This window comes from Tarenaya hassleriana, unplaced genomic scaffold (assembly GCF_000463585.1).
Source record: "Tarenaya hassleriana unplaced genomic scaffold, ASM46358v1 Cleome135, whole genome shotgun sequence".
Taxonomy (NCBI): Eukaryota; Viridiplantae; Streptophyta; class Magnoliopsida; order Brassicales; family Cleomaceae; genus Tarenaya; species Tarenaya hassleriana.
In genome coordinates this window covers 71,889-79,051 of record NW_010964048.1, presented here as the reverse complement: position 1 = coordinate 79,051, position 7,163 = coordinate 71,889, and the positions used below count along the sequence as shown (strand labels likewise).

General features: G+C 34.6%; 1 pseudogene; it reads right to left on the bottom strand.

Moving 5' to 3' along the window:
- The window catches only part of LOC104807987, a 96,123-nt pseudogene extending 90,140 nt beyond the window's left edge, over window positions 1–5,983 (bottom strand).
- Between the last annotated feature and the right edge of the window lie 1,180 nt (window positions 5,984–7,163).

Genomic DNA, 7,163 nt, shown 5'->3' with positions numbered 1-7,163 from the left:
AGCCTGTTTCAGTCCATAAATGGACCTCTGAAGCTTGCACACCATCCTCGGGTTCCTTGGATCGACAAAACCTTCGGGTTGTGTCATGTACACATCCTCGGGCAAATTTAACTATTCTTAAAACAAATGATAACTATAATATTTAATAATATAACTTTTAGTATTACCTTATAAATAATTTTTGCAGAGATTAAAATAAATAGATCAACAATAAGCATGTTTAGAACAAATTATTGAGAGCAATCTTATAAATAACCTATGCAATAATCCTCATGTCTCCTTACTCCTTTATTCCTTTAAATTCGTGATTTATTTAATATTTTAATATTATAAATATACTTTTTCTAAATCAAATAAATAATCTATATCATTTATACTAAATTTATATTAACAAATATTATAATTTTTATTTTATATTTTATATATATATATAATTTTTGTTATATTCATATGAACGATGTTTTATAACAACATAACAAATATTTTATATTAATAGTAAAAAAGAATAAACCGCGCATCGCGCGGGTCTCACTAGTTTATATATATTACTAAAGAAGTTTAAAGGCATATGGTGAAACCACCTAAGCATACACATTATCATCTATATGGTTGATTTTTAAATTTCATTGGTCATTTAAAATTTCTCATTAGTTACATGTTATTTAATAAATATTTTTAATTATGGTGTAATAAAAAATCTTCCTAAATCATTATTTTAATTTTTCTTAATTATGATTTATTTACAAAAAAACATGCTAAATAAAAAAAAATATGAGTTTTTCCATCTTTATTATATAAAAAACTTTTTTGGCCTAAGTTTTAAATATTAAAAAACATCATATTTTGAGAAAAAAATCATGTTAAAATTTTTTTAAAAAAAGATTTTTTCATATAAAAATAATGTTCAATCATCATGACATATATATATAATTTCTCATAATAACACAAAAAGTATTTCTGTTTAAATACATTTAATGTTATATCATAATAACCGATAAATGGGTAATTATGATTAATTTATTAAAAAAAATTAAATGAGTAGTGAACAACGCTATTCAGTATCCCACTAACAAAAACAAAAAACGCTGGTATTCATTTGCAATTTATTGTAGGATGGTATATGTTCAAATACATGAACAAGAAAATTATTCAATATAAATGAATACTTATGATAAATTTATTAAAAAATAAATGAGAAGTATTAAAATTTCAGTTTTGACCTCTTGGACTTCCTGTCAAACTTATTGCAATTGATATACGTAGACATTATCAGTAATAAACAGTTCCATTTAATCTTATTATATATATGTACCTGTGTGATTTCTCTTGCATGGTCTCGAGCTGGGCAAAAGGAGTCTCAAGGTATGTATGGATGTTGATAACCAGTAGTTGTGGATATATAACAAACTATTGAATGTTGCAGGCTTCTTCAATGGACATTGTGATGTACCCATTGGGTTTGAGATTAAAACAAATTTAACGATGCCGACTTCGTATACGCAAACGTATACGATCTCAGCATTGAACTCATTGTCTACTACAAAGATGACGTCAAGTGTTTTTATTTTCTTTTTTACTCGCCAACTACTTATTTATGGTATAAATTATATAAGATATACAATCAATACGTAATTACACAATTTCATATTGTGTGAGATTATTTTGTTTCCTTACAATCTTTATTCAACGTGTTGCATGGAATTTAATAAAAAAAAATTACCATACATCATAGTTGTGCATTTTACTGTTTAGACATTCAATCTATGTGTATTCCTTTTTTTAAACTATAATTCATTCTAATTGGCAGTTTTAATTTTTTTGTTTTCCTATAGCTGAAAATAAAGCTGAAAAGTTTTTCCCTTGGTGGTGAGATAAAGGAATCTCAACGGAAATCCTGTAGTTTTTTTTCTTTATTATATATATATAGATAAACAAATCTATATATATAAATAAAGATATTTGAAGGGATTTGGTGAAGACACCTCACCATCTATGTGGCATTTTGCTTAATTTGTATTGAATGTTGATTAGTTACATGGTTTTAATTTTTTAATAGTTTTTAAAAATGCTAATAAATTATTATAGTTAAATGTTAAGAAACGGTTGTAAGAAACGGTGGCAAACTTAAACATCATATTGATTAGGCCACCACTCCTAACATTTATTTACATTTTTTAATATTCATATTGCTTCCAATTTCTTGAATTAACTACTCAAACGTTTTCTTGAATATATTGTTGGAAATATAAAATTGACCCATAGAATTTTGGGTTTTGGGCTTCATATTAGTTTGAATTCATTGATGGATATGAGTTAATTAAGTTTGAATGTCTATTGGTATTCATGGTAATCCATCTCTCCTTACTCTATAAATATAATATCTTGATTCACATTTTTCATCCACCAGAAAAATCATCAAAGTAAGGGTGAAAGGAAGGGTGAAAGGAGAGAAAAACTGATTTACTCACTTGTTTTTCAGAATCATTCCGCTGTAATATGGATTCAGGTATATTTCATATGCGATATATATTATCTTATTAAGTTCGTGTGAATTATGTTATACCGTATCCAGTTCTGATGAGTTTTCATAAAAGTTATAGAAAACCATTAGTATAAAATTTACATTTGGTATCAGAGCATGTGTTTTGGTGTTATCATAATTCATCGATTAAAGTTTCGAAATTGTACTATATTTCGAAAATTATGAAACATATTTTTTATATATATCTCATTACGTTGATTCTAAAACGTGTTTATTCATATGCACAATTAAAGATTAATGTGCATTATATATGGATATATTTTTCATTAAAATATATCATCAAAGTTTATAGTAATAAAAATTAAAGTGTATATATATATATATCTGAATTAGTATATATATATAATTGTTATATAATAATAATATATGTTTTGAACATATCAAAATACACATAAAATTACGTGTATTTTATAAAAGTTATACCCTTATTAATAGCAATTTTGAATAAATTAATTTATTATAATGTATTACTATTGATAACTTCTATGTTGTTATAATACATATAAATATGTATTATTATTTTGTATCTTCGTATAAGTATATATATTACGTATTAATATACCATATAATAATTTATATGGATAATATTTTATATGCTTTATGAAATTAGCTATGTGGATACATATTACATGGAAGTTAAAAAATATTTTGACTTGTTTATTATTTAAACTTGTTAGTCACCAAAGTGACCTAGTTTAAATTTAAATTAAATATTCAAATCAAATATGTATGTTTTAATTGTTCATGATAAAAGGATGCAAATGTATGACATAAAATAAATAAATAAATAACTGAACAATTATAATTATTTATCGTATTGCTATTAGATTATCCAAAGATGGATCAATGCATATGATTAATAATATTTTTTTTCTTCTTTCTTCGGAGGGATTTAACCCAATGATCAAGCTCTTCTTTCGACCAAGATTTCCATCGAATCCGCCATTAGATTCGCCGTAACAATAGATGGAGGATTATCCAACCATTTCAAACCCAATTCCGCTCCTAATGCAGACTTCGCCAAATAATCAGCAGTTGTGTTTGCTTCTCTATATATTTTCTTGAACTTCACAGACCAATCTTTTTTCATCATCTCTTGATATTTATGAACCAAATTTCGCAGCGTAAAAGGGAGTTTGTATCGGTTCTCTATCAATGAGATAGTAGTTTGTGAATCTGTCTGAATCTCTAACTTTCGCCAACCTTTCTCCCATCCCAACCGAAGAGCATTATACACACCCCAAACCTCCGCCTCTAACGAATTGCAGATGCCTAGAGACTGGACAAAACCTCCCTTCCATCGCCCTTGACTGTCTCTAAAGACACCTGCACATCCCGATGATCCAGGATTACCCGACGAGCTACCATCTGTATTTACTGCTATCACATCAACACTTGGTGGTATCCAAGAAACCAGAGTAAGGCACCTTCTTACATTTTCTTCTCCAAGCAAAGAGACATTCCAAGCTTTAGTTGCCTCTTTTGCTTTATTTACAACGATATTATAAACTTCATTCGGCGGCAAAGGTAGTTCTCCAAATACGAAAGTGTTCCTATTCTTCCACAAATACCATAAGATCAATGAGAAAATAACATCCCATGAACACCCAGCAAAATTCATAGACGATGATTGCAGATTATGAAACATCCAATCTCGTAAGTTGTGGGAAGAATAAAAATTCCTCCAGATACCGCTAGCATCAAATAAGTTCCAAACAACCCTTGCATGTGGACAATCCCGCAGTATATGCAACACACTCTCTTGATAACCAGTACATCTTCCACACATGTCAACCGGAGTAAGTTGTCGTCGCTTTCTTTCGACGTTGCACATGATCTTTCCATGTGCCGCTTCCCATAAGAACATGCGTGTTCTTTGTGGAACTTTAACCTTCCATATAATTTTCCAAATTTTATCATGCATACCCATATTTCTGCGCAGAAAATCATAACCCGACTTTACTGTGTATCTTCCATCAGTTGAGAATTGCCAAATGCTATCATCCCAATCCAATAAATCGTCTGAGATACATATCGGTTTGAGTAGATCTAGGACTCCACTAGGTAGTAGATTTGTCAATGCTTCCCAGTCCCAACCCACTCCTTCCACCCAATAATGTCTTATTGGATATTGAATTTCTTGCTCTGAGATTGGATGTAAGGCTTTGGATATCAAAGGTCCTATAGATAGCCATTTGTGGGTCCAGAACAAGGTACATATTCCATTTCTAACGTCGATTGTCTCCCCTTGATTAAATACTTCCAAACCTTTCACTACTGATTTCCAAATTTCTGAGCAACCTGTAGGTTTTTTATAAGGAACCGACAGATTTCCCTTCGAATACTTGTTGAGTAAACATCTTGCCCATAAGGTTGCCTTATTTTTAGCCAATCGCCAACCCAACTTTCCTGCAAGGGCAGCATTCAAAACTCTTAAGTTTCGGATTCCGAGACCACCTTCATGTTTAGGACAAATAACTTGTTCCCAATTTACGAGGTGTACATGCTTCTCACCACCACTTCCTTTCCATATGAAATCCCTGCATATCTTCTCCATTTCATTGATTAACGCAACGGGCAAAATACTAATTTGCATAGGATAAATGGGGATAACATTTAGAACCGAGCTAGTCAATGTCACTCGACCCGCTCGAGATAAACTCTTCGCCCTCCATCCCTCTAGTTTGCTGCGCATTTGCTCCAGTATGTATCTGTGAGTGTTCGAGTTAATCTTTCCATGAAGAGATGGAACTCCGAGGTATCTTCCCAACTCACTTGTCAGAGGTATTCCTGCCATTCGGGAGAGATCTGCGGCCAGAGTAGCATCAGTGTTAGGAGAAACAAACACAGCTGATTTGGCTAGATTGACTTTCTGACCCGAGACTCTGCCAAAACAATCCAGAGTTTTCAAAATATTTTCATTTGGAAAGTAGAGGCTTCAGCAAACAAGATCATATCATCAGCAAACATCAAATGAGTTATATATGGACCCCTTCTCGAAATTGGCAGTGGTTTCCAAGTTCCATGATCTGAAGAATATCGAATCATATGAGCTAAGTGTTCAATGTTGGTTTAGTGCTCTATGATGTGTAATAACCCGTAAATTCGACTTTCAAACCGAATTTTAGGAAATCAAATATGAGCCATAAAAATGTCCTTAAAATATTGAATTAGACCCTAACCAAGTTGACCCGAAGGATTAGACCGAAACGAGCGAGAAAAACGGGCGGAAAGTTGGTAGGACTGTCCGGTCTGGGAAGCAGACCGTTCGGTCTGGGAGGCGCAGACCGTCTGGTCTGCCCAGCCAGACCATCCGGTCTGAGGTCGCGGAATCGGATTCTCACGCGCCGCCACCTCCTGCTTCGCCATGCAGCCGCCTCTCCCACCCTTGGCCACCTCCTGCTTCTTCTGGGACGCGAGAACTGCCCTAAGTTCGCCCATTTCGCAGTTCTTCGCCTCTCACTTCGCTCTCTCACTCCCCCACAAACTCTCTCAAATTCCGAATCTTCAATCCTTGATTGGAGCTTCGATTTCAGTCGAAATCAAACAAGGAACGCATAAATCAACCCTACAGAATATCCCCAACGAAACCCCAAGCTCGAATTTGTGCTAAGTGAGTATTTCGGATTATGCCCAAAAATGATAATCAAATTGAAAATGGAGATTTGCGTGGATTGAGTGCAAATTGCATGAAATTGATTGTAGATTTGAGTTCCTGATGTTACTAGGATCATTTTGGGGTATAGCGTGTTGAATTTGGTGCGAAAATGCGAAACTCGAAAATCCCTGGTTCGCCTAGACCGACCGGTCCAGGTCGGGATCGTCCGGTCTAGGGTTGCAGGTTCGCGAGGAAGAAGACGACCTCAGACCGTCCGGTCTAGGTCTCCAGACCGTTCGGTCTAGAACCGTCAGTCCGTTCGGACCAGAATCCACGGACCGTCCGGACCGAACCTTTAGTCCGTTCGGACCGGACTGGACAGTCCGTCCGTTCCGGACCTCTATCTCCCCGTCTTGGCTCGTTTCTTCGGACCGAGCGGGATCCGATGCTACCGACCCCTATACGTGACCTACCCTGACCCATCCTTACTCGTATTTCATGAAACTCGAATGAAACAACCTACGGTAAGTAAAACCTTCGAAACGAATTGAATTGGTAATCCGAGATGGTCGGAACCCAATTTGATCGGATCGGAGGATAAAAGAATAGAATGAACGTAAAAGAATCGATATACCAAAAATGACAAGTAAGGACGTATGTATATATGATTAAAGTATAATGATATACGAGTGTGTGTGATTGGGGAAATCAGGTAGTTGGCATGGCGTAAGACTTTATTCTGGAGGGTCGGGATAAGGTTGAGCGTGTGATTGTAGCGGGTTGATGTGATATTCCGATGATTTCATTGGCTGAGATCTCCTCTTTATGATCTCTGACCCGGGTCGGGTTTCATATTGAGGAGGCATGATTGTGATTGGTTGCCCACGGGCAGAGCTTGGAGCCGATGATACACGTGATAGTCTTGAGCGATTCGGCTATCATGGGGTTGAGGAAATCCTACGGTTACATTGTAACCGCGCCAACGTTCCACTAGCTATGGAGCGGGTTCGGGATTGAGTGATT